Source organism: Jaculus jaculus, chromosome 18, assembly GCF_020740685.1.
Source record: "Jaculus jaculus isolate mJacJac1 chromosome 18, mJacJac1.mat.Y.cur, whole genome shotgun sequence".
Lineage (NCBI taxonomy): Eukaryota > Metazoa > Chordata > Mammalia > Rodentia > Dipodidae > Jaculus > Jaculus jaculus.
The window spans coordinates 22,774,713-22,787,464 of NC_059119.1; the positions used below are offsets into that span (position 1 = coordinate 22,774,713).

Below are 12,752 nucleotides of genomic sequence, written 5' to 3' on the forward strand. Positions count from 1 at the left end.
TGGGTAAGAGAGCTTATTGTGCAAGCTGGAAGACCTGAGTTCAACCCTTAAGCACTGATGTAAAGTGCCAGACATGGCAGTACGTGGCTATACTCTCAGTGCTGAGGGTGACGGGAACACGGGGGCTTCCTTGTCAGCCAGCCTAACAGGAAAAAGGGAAAAGAGTGCTTAGGCTTCAGTGAGAGACTGAGGAAACAGAAGATGTATAGAGGAGGACACTCAACGTCTTCCTCGGGCCTCTGCAGTGTACACACAGGGCTCATGCATCTGTTAAGACGTATGCTCTCAGCACACATGTTACACAAATACCACAAATCCTACACAGCCACCTACACCCCACAAATGGTGAGTCTCACACCAAGTAGATGATCTGAGGTTTCTTCTCCAGTATTCATCTATTCCTTTCTTTTCCTTTATGAATTATATCATTTACACAAAAATACAAATTACAGGCTGGAGAGATGGCTTAGCTGTTAAGCACTTGCCTGTGAAGCCTAAGGACCCCTTTGTGGCTCGATTGCCCAGGACCCACGTTAGCCAGATGCACAAGGGGGCGCACGAGTCTGGAGTTTGTTTGCAGTGGCTGGAAGCCCTGGCGCACCCATTCTCCTCTCTCTCTCTCTCTCTCTCTCTCTCTCTCTGTCTCTCAATCTCTCTCCCTCTTTCTCTCTCTGTCTGTAGCTCTCAAATAAATAAAAATAAATAAAAAGACATGAAAAAATTATTATTTAAAAAAATACAAATTACATGTCTGGAAAGTATATGGAAAGGAATGTATGTGTTAACAACTACCCAGTTTGGAAAATGAAACTGTGATAGCTTCTCTAAGACCTAAATGACCCCAGATGACAAGTAAACTTTTATTTACATGCATATTGTCCAGCAAGGTTGAGGGCCCTGGGCCACTGGAGGTTTAAGCAGGCCTGAGCTGTCAGGTATGGCTAAGGGCCTGGAACCCTGAAGGTTGCAGCATCCCTAGACCCAGATAATCTTTCCTTGAGACAGCAGGAGTGAGGCTACTCCCCCCCACACACCTGAATGTCCTGATAAAACTTAAGGTTTCGCTTTCCCCAGAGCCTTGTGACCTTTTGCCCCTTGCCCTGACCATCCTTATATGCTGATGAGGTATCAGCCAGCAGCCTTCACAGCCATTCCCTCTATGACCAGTACCCTGTACCTTCTCCTGCCACTGCTTAGACCATGTGACCCTTCCCTGCTCACCCAGAATGTCCCTACATGCTAATTAGGCATCAGTGGGACCTTTGCACTAATCATCCCCCTTATGACCTGTACCTCTTCCTGCTCTTTCACAAGCCCTTATGAACCCATTCCCCTGACATATAAATGACTTGCTCTCTGAAGCTGGCTCCCTGGCGTTTTTCCCATTGCACTCACTGCCACTCAAGGCCCCCACCCCCAACACACACACACACAGTTGCATGGATGACCCTGGGAAAACGATGTGCAGCGGCCCCAGGGCAACTGGGAATGTATGTGTTAACTACCCACTTTGGAAAATGAGACTGTGATAGCTTCTTTGAGACCTAAATGCCCCCAGATGATAAATAACTTTACATTTATACGCATATATCTGAGATATATTATTTTCTGGTATGGAAATTTAAATAATGTGAAAAGAATGAAACACATTGAGTTTTGCTGATTTTTTTTTACAATGCAATTTCATAATCATCAGAGGCATCCTTGTACATTAATGTAGCTATATAGAATTGACTTGGACAGCTTGTTTGTGGTTTAGCCTTAAGACCATCGCAGGTGTTTCTAGATTTGGGATTTTATTATCTGCTGCTAAGAGTCCCCCCCCCCCCATTTCCAAAGCTTTTTACTAAGATAGCTTCAAATGTTCCCAAAGAAAAATAAGGAACGCTTCACGAATTTGTGTGTCATCCTTGTGCAGGGGCCATGCTAATGTCGGTATCGTTCCAATTTTAGTTTATGTGCCGCCGAAGTGAGAGCTTAGAATTTTTTTATATGAGAAAATTCATGTTTAGTTTTAAAAGAGAAAGGTAATTTATCTTTCCATACTATTTTCCTGCTCCTTACAAGTCTTTTTCCCATGACCTGTTGGTTGTTACTACATCTTAATTTTTTAAAAAAAGATTAACCCTCCCTAACAAAAATACATAGCTTCTAATAACCAGGCTTTGAAAAAGTTATTATGTATGCCCATTTACCCAGGGATCATGTTGTAATGTGGTCTCTGGTTCATCTAGTCTGGGTAGGACATATTCTGTATTTCTTACAAGCTCCAGTCCTTATGTGAGCCATTGAGAAACACAGCACCCTGACACTCTGAAGAAAGTGCTGATATTGGGGCTGGAAAGATGGCTTAGTGATTAAGAACTTGCCTGTGAAACCTAAGGATCCCGGTTCGAGGCTCGATTCCCCAGGACCCACCTTAGCCAGATGCACAAGGAGGCGCATGCGTCTGGAGTTCGTTTGTAGTGGTTGGAGCCCTGGTGTGCCCATTCTCCCTCTCTCTCTCTCTCTCTCTCTCTTTCATGTGTCTGTGACTCTCAAATAAATAAATAAAAATACCCCCCCCCCCAAAAAAAAGAAAGTGATGCTATTGGGGCTGGAGAGTCAAGTCAGGAAAGCACTTGCTGCACCAGTATTAGGACTGCAGTTCTGATTCTCAACACTCAGGTGAACGCATGGGAGCCTGCCTGAAATCCCAGCCTGTGGGAGGTTGAGGCGGGGCAACCCCAGAACAGGTGATTATCTAGACTGACTCAATCGATGAGCACTGGGTTCAAGTGTGAGACTGCCACAAAAATAAATATAACCAAGGACAATAACCACCATTAGCCTCAACCTCAACACACACACACACACACACACACACACACACACACACACACACACGATAAAATAGTGCTGACATTTCCAATCTGAATTTAAAGATGTCTGGGGACTTTGCTGTTTGGTCTCTTTAAGACAAATTGCTATCACGAGCTAAACAAAGATAATACTTGGCATCAGACTTGGCTTGTGATTGAGGTGTTCTTTTCTGAACTGTTTTAAAAGCATTGCCTCAGGCTGTAGAGATGGCTTAGCAGTTAAGGCACTTGCCTGTGAAACCAAAGGGCCCATGTTCAATTCCCCAGTACTCACATAAGCCAGATGCACATGGTGGCACATGTGTCTAAATTTCCTTTGCAGTGGCTAGAGGCCCTGGCATGCTCTTTCTCTTCCCTCCCACCCTGTTCTTTCTCTTCCCCCTCAAATAAAATATATAAAAAAGAAAAACTTAAAGAAAATCCCTGAGGCTAGCCAAGCATGAGGCACCCACCTTTAATCCCATCACTTGGGAGACAAAGTAGGAGGATTGCTATGAGTTCAAGGCCAGCCTGGAACTAAAAGAGAAGTTACAAGTCAGCTGGGGATAAAGTGAGACCCTACCTTGTGAAAACAACAATCCTGAGGCTGTGTGTAAACTCAAACTTTCTTCTTCCCTAGGATTTCATGAACCTCTAAACTCCATTTTCTTTAACCTAGGAAACTAAGTATTCTTCTTATAATATTTAGTTAAAATATTTTTATTTGCAATGAATCAGAAAGAAGAAGGGAGAAGAGAGAGACAGAGAATGGGCATGTCACAGCCTTTTGCAACTGCAAATGTACTCCAGACACATACACCCTTTTTGCACTTGGCATTATGTGGGTTATGGGGAATCAAACCAAGTCTGTCAGGATTGCCAAGCAAGTGCCTTAAACACTGAGCCATCTCTCCAGCCCTGTGTTTCATTCTTCATTCCTCCCAATCAGTCTTGAGAGATTTTTAATTTGGGCAGCAGACTTGTTAATTTCTTAAGTGAAACTTTACTGGATATTAAGAGTGTCTTCTTGAGTGAAAATGGGCTTCTCTGTGGAGTAGTCAGAAGTGCATTTGTTTTTGCTTTTAAATATTTAATGTTCTCTTCTGTACTAATAAAACATGGTTCCACGCTTGAGCTGGAGAGATAGCTTATCAGTTAAGGCACTTGGCTGCAAAGCCAAAGGACCCAGGTTCGATTTTTCAGTACCCACATGAGGCCAGAGGAACAAGATGGCACATGCGTTTGGAGTTTGTTTGCAGTGGCTAGAGGCCCTAGTGTGCGTGTTCTGTGTCTGCTTTCTCTCTCTCAAACAAATAAAGAAAATATTTAAAATAATGGTACCACCTTCAAGCCTTGCACTACACATACACTTCTTTTAATTTCACAGTTTTTCTAAGCTACAGTCCCTCCTGAATCATGGAGTGGAGCTCTTTGGAATCATCTGTTTCCTTGATTTCCTTTATCTCCAACCCCCACACACGAATTCCAATAGCAAAATTACCATTGTGTAGTTGAAAGAAAAAAAAAAAAACTGTAGCTATGGAATTTGCAGAAAGTCCAATGGTGTCTAAACTAGGAGTAGAACTCCAAGGAAACTACGAGTTTATCCAGGACAGAAACTCTGGTCAGGTCGACATGTCCCATATTTTAGCCAGAAAAAAAAAAAAAAAAGTTTACATTCATTACATATAAATTTCAACCCTCTCAGAGCTCTGTGACCTGTTTTCTAGAACTTAGGTTATTTTATTTTTATCTAGTCCACTTGGCTTATTTCTCTTCTATCTATTAATAGTGCTCCTAACCAATTACGTTCCAATAGTCTCATATTTTATTCAAGTAGTCCTTTATTCTTGGCCCAAGGAAGCATGCAGATAGGTGCCCCATAACCATCACTAAAAGTGGATTCGACTATATTTAAAAAAAAAAAAAAAAGTAGGGGGTTCGATCAGGGCGGTACTCTGGGAGACCAGTGTAGAATCACCCCAGAGAGCTCTTATGTCATATGTAAATTCCTTGGAGAGAAAGATTTGTGTTGGTTGCCTTTAAGTTTCAGATTCTACTATACAATATCTTCCATTCTCCACCCTACCTCACTTCTTCATCCTGCTCTAACCTACGTACTATTTAGGAAAGTACATTTCTCTCGGAATGGCTGAGCACTCTAAATGTTGAGCAGATGTTCATACTGATTTATTTGAAATTCAATTTTTGCTTTGGATAGAAATCTTCTATTGAACACTTCTAACTACATGCTATTTACTTTGAAAAAAAGTGGATTTGTTTTAATGATTTTTCAAATCCTAAATTGTTATGGCAATGACTTTATGAAAAGTTTTAAAGGAAATAATTGAGAAATATTTTGTAGAGGGGATCGCACTGCAAAGTTGTCAAGATTAGCCTCATTTGAAGTCATTAGTTTTTTGATCATTAAGGGATAATGTAATTGGGGTAAGATTAGGTTAGCTATTGTTTACTCTAACTCAGCTATGGTGTTGCTATTCACTGAAATGAATTGTGAGATATGGCAAGGCCCAATCTCCACAAGCCATGAAGGACTAAGAGTTTATGAAGAAAATATAAGCATGTCTACACTTTAACTTAAATCACACTGAATGGTATGATAAGAAGTTTGGAGTTTAAAAAGCCTGATTTGATGATTATTATTAGTTCACTCTTTTATTTGTCCATCAAATATATATTGAGTGCAGACCCTACAAAAGGCATCAAGGCCAAGCACATTTTCCAATAATGCTACCTCATTCTAATGATCATATCATCTCTGGCCTTTCCTTCCCTTAGGAGATATATGAAGCAAACACTGTCCATTACAGTGTAATATAAAAATTGTAGTAAAATGTGCTAACATGAATCCAAATTATTGTGACTACTTAATGAGGTGATATGGTAGGTGAGACAGTAGTTGTAGAAACAGTTTATAAACCCTAAAGTAATTTAGGTTTTTTGTTTCTTCTAATAGTGAAATTTCATTTTGACTGTAGGGCCAGTTTCTGTAGAAAGTAGGCAGCTTTATTAACCATTGTTGGAGGCTCCCAGGCTTAGCATCTAGTACAAGGGTAAGTTTTAGGAGGAAAAAAAAAAAACAAACAAAAAACTGGAAGTAACACAGATAGAGAATCTCCCAGGCAGAGCTCAGTTACTGAGCATGGCAAAGGAGGGGATTTCTGAACCACAGCAGCGTGTGAGGAAGAAGAGTGAGCCTTGTCCAGGCCACAGAATCCTGGGAAAACAAGGGAAAAAGACAGGTCGGAGACTTGAAAGATGATAAGGCAGTGGACAGATATGAGACATGAGGCTGAGCATCTACAGTAAAGGATAACTTTGAGGACAAGGCATTAGTTGTTAGGGCTAACAGCTGAACATGAAAAGTCCTTTGGTTGCAGAATTTGAGAGTCATGGAGCCCAGGTGGGCCATATTTTTAAAAAAATTTATTTATTTATTCAAGAGCGACAGAGAGGGGGGGGGGACTGGGCATGCCAGGGCCTCCAGCCACTTCAAATGAACTCCAGACGCATGCGCCCCCTTGTGAATCTGACTAACGTGGGTTCTGGGGAACCAAGCCTTGAACCGGGGCCCTTAGGCTTCACAGGCAAGCGCTTAACTGCTAAGCCATCTCTCCAGCCCCAGATGAGCCGAATTTTGGTGACTATGTCTCTTGAGTTTGTGTCACACACTAAAGATGAATTAGAATGTGGAAAAGGAGGTGAGGAGGGCAAAAGTAGACACTATTAAATAAAATATGGAAAAAGACTTGAGAAAGTGAAAGGCCTTCCTTACGGAAAATGGAGTTTGACAAAATAGGGGCTTAGAGCTGGGAATATTCAGGTGGGGAAAAAAGATTAAACATAGTTGGGGAAATCATACTTAGGTTGTTGACCAGTATCTATAGAAGAGAAGGAAAAGGAAAATATGGCTTTGAGTTAGAACCTCAAACGGTGAGCAGGCTCAACAGAGTCTGCAAGCAAATGAAAGGGGGTCAGGTAGTTTAGGGTGACTGCGTCCCTGGAAGGAAAAAGTGTGTGTCTGGGATTGTCCTCACAGTCTGCACTTTGCTGGGGATTGGAGAAGAATCTGGCTTCTCCTCATGCTTTGCCTAACCCAGATCCCTAGACCTGTTTTCCCACACCTGAGCCCCTCCCATGGAGGGAGGTCTCCTTTCCTAGAATTAAAATCTAATCCTGACATGTGGCTGGCCAAACTTAGACTCCAGAACTTGGCATCATAGCTGGCCTTTTCCAGAGCCAGCCTCTGGTCCTGACCAATTAGCTGTCTCTCTGAGTCACAAGGTGGGGCGCATCACCATGAGGTTGTAAGTATGTTTACCAGGGAAGGGCCTGCTTTTTGCAGTCCATTAATCACGCCTCAAACTCCAGGGTCTAGTAAGTCTCCCCTCCCCTTGGCCCAGCTGGGCTGAGAGTAGGGGAGAACCTCCTTAACACCTCTCTACCCACTCGTGACCTCCACATGGCAGGAGCTCTCTCCTCTCTTTTATTTTCTCTAAATCTCTTTTCATGTTTCTTCCAGGTCAACCACATGGTGGTGTCAACCTTCCTTCCTTTGGTGTTTGTACTTTTCTAAGTAACTATAATAATTACCATTCTCAGTTTGGTTTTCCTAATTCTGTGGTTAAATACAAGCATAAACTCAGAGTTTGGGGTTTGAGGACTTTCCTTGACTCCGCACACTGCCCCTACGGTGGGCTTCTTGTGGCTACAGTACATTATCTCATTAAGGACATAACATTTCCTCCCAACTCCCATGTCTGTCGATGGAGGATGGTCTCTTGACAAGGTAAGTGATTGGCATGCTCCCAGGACCAGAGACCTTGGGTCTCGAAGAAATGCCTCTTCTGTTTCTAAGGTTACCAGGTGGATAGGAGGTGGGGTCCTTCCTTCAATGGCCTCTAAGCCTAATGTCTAGCTCCCTACAACACTGTGAGGAGCAGAGAGGAGTGATGCTACATAGGAGACAAATAATAACTTAGAATCATGATTTATAGTTATTGTTTTCTAACGTGATATGTGATAAATGTAAGGCTTAGCAGTGAATTCTCTTGTCATTGTGATGAAAGTTATATAAAAATTAAATGAAAATCAACCAATACGTGGCCATGTAGAATGTATACAACTTTAATAAGCTTTGGCTATTATTATATTCTTTATCCTTCATGTCATACTTCTAGCAGTACTTTTGGCTCTTAATTTAAGGTAGAGACATTATTTTTTTCATTCTCATGTCCATATTACGACTTTCATATCTCTTGTTTATATTATCTGGGCCTAACAACATATAATTCCTGGATTTGTGGTCCTCCAAGCTCATCTAGCCAGATGATAAGTTCCTGTTCAGTTTAAGCACAGGTTCTTTTCACAGTTAGTTGAACCTGATGCTTGGCACGCAGGACAGGAGACATCCCATCATCCTGGGCTCCCCACTATCTCTTGGTTGTTGTGTACTAATTGCAATAAATGAGTTATATCTGAGTGTCGAGCTTTCCAGACTGGAGTTCATTGAGTTATGTTGCTCAGAACACCAACATTCCGCATAGATTTCCTTCTGCTAAACAGAAGCTGACCTTTCCTTTAATCTTCGTGTGGGGTTTCCCATTAGAGATGAGATGACAAAGCAAAGGCATTCTTCCCTTGCCTCATTCATCTTTGTGCTGCTGTTTTGGTCCAGTCCAATGCACCTACAAGATCAGAAAACAATTTTTCAGTACATGCTTTTTTTTTTTTTTTTAAGTAACAATTTTGGAAGCAACTTTCAAAGACTGTCAGATTATTTTCAAATAGTTCAAATGTGACCACCCTATTCAAGGGAAGCCTTTGCTGTCTCTTCCTTTTCAGCTATCTCGTGACCTTAAGCTCCATTCATTTCAGGTTCCATCACAGTTAGAAAGTAAAGGGGGGAAAGGGTGGTGATGGAAACGCCGAATGGCTGTGCTGTCCGCCCCTCATGTCCTCCGACTGCTCTACCGTGGAAGCATTGTTTTGCCCTCCTTTAAGTCTGAGACTTCATTCCAGAACTCCAAACTACATGAGGAAAAATGTGTATTTGCGTCCATTTCTCCCTCCACACAGCTTCCTATATCATCTTGCCTCTGCTTTTAATTTTTGAACTGATTTCTAGTTTACAAGACTGATTCCCTAAAGACAATGGGATAGTAGCTTGGTGCAGTATAAGGAAATGAGAACTCCACTCTCATTGGGGGGGGGGGGGAGAATTACAAATTGCTGACTCGTTTTTGAGAAACATATTGGCAGTGTGTAACCTTGGTAACAAATGATGCTTATAGGTGAGCCTGTGCAGAGAGCTGGACCAGCTTATGTGTATAGTGTGAGATTCTGGAATTGGTAAGGATCCTGGTGAGAAATGCACTATTGCAATTCCCTCTGCAGGGAGCTAAGCAGGTCCCTTGAGTTCCCTACTTCCTCAAAGACGAGGGAAACGCTATCTTGCTCTCATTGTTCTGAAGCAAAATTATGACAAAACTCATGCACGGGCTGATGCTGAAGGCATAAAAGATCCCTTCGCTTTCCTTGGTGACTTAAGCAATTTCTTTCCTAAAATGTGGTGAAAACATTCAATACTTCTTTGTTCTCCCTGGCCACATAGGCTAGTAGGAGAAAACCCTGTATCCCAGAATCACAATTGCAGCCTCTTTTTCTTTGGTTTCCCTGCTGACATGCAGCTCAGGGGAGACCTGAAGGTCCAACCCCCCCCCCCCAAAAAAAAATGCTTTGGTTTTCCTTAAAAAAAAGCAATGGGAGAGATGATTATAGGTGAGCATGGAAATTGCGCACATACGCAGTGGAGGTAACAACATGAACAATTGCCTCAGGAGTAATGAGAGGCTCTGGAGTGATGTCAGCGTCGCTGTCCACAGTCCTGATTCTAAACAAATCTGGGGGGAGGTGCAGGGCATCTTGGCGAGGTTGAGCAGAGATGTCTAAACACATCTGAAGGAAGTACTGAGGTGTCACCTTGAGTGCGCAAATAAATGGGCCTCTATACTGAGGAGCTCTCTGGGTATCTAAGCATCAGGAATGGAGCCATGGACCAGCAGACTCCATCCAGGAACTGGACGTGCATACGGGCATCCTGGTCCTCCAGTACTCTGACCTCTACACAGCTTTCCTCCTCCAGGCATCTGAAGGGAGTCAGAACTTGCCCAACAGGCATAATGTGATGGTGGCATGCTGGGAAGCGTGGCAGGCTGGCCCCATGGCTGCTTGGCCTTGGCAATGATAAGCCGTACCTCCGACTGGAGGGCAGAGACGCGCTGTGGACTGTAGCGTGTGGAATGCGGGGCTGCTAATCCTTTTGCAGACGCAGTCATGAGGACTAGCCAGCGACCATACTGGTCAGTTCCCGATGTCTCACTGTAACTGCTCTCACAAGAGAGGAGACACTTGTGCCTCTCCTGTGGCTATCACACTTTTCCTTGGAATTCCATGCAAGGATAGACTGAAGTCCTGGTACCACCTGGACGACTAAAATCAACAAACAAAATTCCTTTCATCTTTTTCTCTTTCCTATGGAACAGAATAGATGGAAACTATGAAACTCTGATCTAGTTTGAACAAAGAGAGGAAGTAAATTCACTCCCCTTTGTCATTTTGCTTCATAATTTCCTTCAGCAGCAGTAGGAATATGAATGTAAGTGTGGCTCGCTCCCGGCCCACTCTTGTACAGCCATGGCTAATCTGACCTAGAGTCTGCAAGGCTAGTTGAATGCTCTGGGCACACTGACCTCAGGCAACAGGGACCAAGTCAAAATTGTCTCTGGAAACCTGCTTTCTGGCTAAACCCAGCCTACCCTCAGCAACCACCAAAGTCTCTTCTTCTGGATGTTTCTTCCCATGCTAATTCTCAGACCCCATGTATTTCTTTAATTTCACTTCAGTTTCTTTTTCTCCTCAGGGCTTAGTCTGGCAGGACCTTCCTTTGGAGGTGGGGGCGGGGGGTGGGGCTGGGGTTCTTCCTAGCTGTGGGCAGATATTTCTCCTGCAGATCTAGGACTGGGTGACTTGGGAATGTAAGGTCACTGAAATAACAGTGGGTGTCCCTGGCGTTTCATTGCTTAAGTAAGGCAGAGGCTCTTAGGGTTTGTAGAAACTCAGAAGAAAGCCAGGCTGGCTATCAACACAGATGTAGGATTGTGACGTGGCAAAAACCAAAGTGTAGTTTACTCATTCGCACATTTGTCTAGACACTATGGTGTAAAAATGTCAGCTTGGGTTCTTGGGCCTGTACAGCTGAAAGAGTAGGGAGGGAGTCAGATGACATGTCTTGTCTGTGGTCAACCATCAACACCTGCCCCCACCGTGATACTAAGATATGCATTCTCCCAGATCCTGTAAGGCTGCCAGGTGGCAACAGAGAGCTGGCAGTTGAATCTCTCTGTGAGAACTGTCATGAGTAAGCAGAGCTCAAAGAGGTCAGCCAGCATCCCAGAGCATGGGCATCCCTGTGTTATCTCATAACTATTCTAGATTCAGAGCAAATCCAGGTCCTGGCTGAGGTCTGCACTGTAACTACACGACAGTACAAACACTTCTGAGATCCAGTTGTTTCTCATTTGCTATTCATTTTTCGACCTTTTCCTCTTTCTTACCTTTTTTTTTTTTCTTTTTAAAAAAATATTTTGTTGACAGAAAAAGGGAGAGAGAGAGAGAAAGAGAATGGACATACCAGGGCCTCCAGACACTGTAAACGAACTCTAGACACATGCGCCCCCTTATGCATCTGGCTAATGTGGGCTCTGGGGGATTGAACCTGGGTCCTTTGGCTTTGTAGGCAAATGCCTTAACTGCTAAGCCATCCCTCCTTTTCCTTTTGTTTTGTTTTGTCTTTGGAGGAAGGGTCTCACTCTAACACAGGCTGACCTGTAGTTTACCATGTAGTCTCAGGGTGGCCACAAACTCACAGTGACCCTCAGACCTCTGCCTCCCAAAGTGCTGGAATTATGAGATTTAAGGTGTGTGTCACCATGCCCAGCTCCCCTCCTTTTTTTTTTTTTTTTTGGTTATTATCATATTGTGTGTGTGTGCATGCGTGCGCATGTGTGTATGTGCACATGATTTGTAATAAGCCCACTGGTGTTTTTAACAACATGGTCTGTTATATACACAGTGATACTTAATCACATATCATAAAATCCATTCTCTTTAAGAGAAAGATTCGATTTTTAGTATAGTCACAAAATTGTGGGATGATCCTGGTTTCATCATCCTCCCCCTGAAATAATAAAATCGTACCTGTCAGTATTTGGCCCTGTTCATCTCCACAGCCGCCTCTAGAAACTACTTCTCTGGTATTTTGTCTCCAGAATTGCCTGTTTGTGACAGTTCACATGGAGTTGTGCACTGTTTGTCCTTTACTGTGTATCCTTTATAGTTCTTGCTTCTTTCACTCAGCATAGAGTTTTCAAAATGTGTACCTGTGGTGCAATGTCTGTTACCATTTCTCTTGTTGTCAAGTATTTTTCCATTGTATGGGTGTGCTTCAGTTTAACTTGTCAATTTATACTTTGGTGTTGTTTCCTCTTTTCTTGGTTGTTATAAATTATACTGCTTGTTTAACATTAGTGGAAGAGTTTTTGTGTGGGCTTTAGATTTTAATGCACTTGTGTTTATACCCAGAAATGAAACTGCTAAGTTTCAAAGCAAGCTTTAAACGTAATGTTTTGAAGAACTGCCCTGTTCTTCAAGGGAGCTGTGGCATGTCACACTCTCTCTGGCAGTCTCTGAGAGTTCTACATGTATGATGTCTTGGTGAACACTTGGATCTGTTTATTTAACTTGTAATTTCTCCTGGTTAGTATTGAGTGAGGTCTCATTCTTCTTTGATTTCATATTCCTAAAAATAGTGGTATTCTAGGCCAGCTGAGG

The 12,752-nt window shown here is 42.8% G+C and overlaps 1 protein-coding gene and 1 non-coding gene across 10 annotated transcripts in view; one reads left to right on the plus strand and one right to left on the minus strand.

Annotated features, from left to right (window-relative positions):
* The window catches only part of Nrg3 (neuregulin 3), a 1,113,809-nt gene that overhangs the window by 914,004 nt on the left and 187,053 nt on the right, over positions 1–12,752 (plus strand). The window lies entirely within an intron of this gene.
* On the minus strand, positions 1,874–1,977 carry LOC123455853. The gene has a single exon (XR_006634168.1). It is a non-coding gene; the product is annotated as a U6 spliceosomal RNA (small nuclear RNA).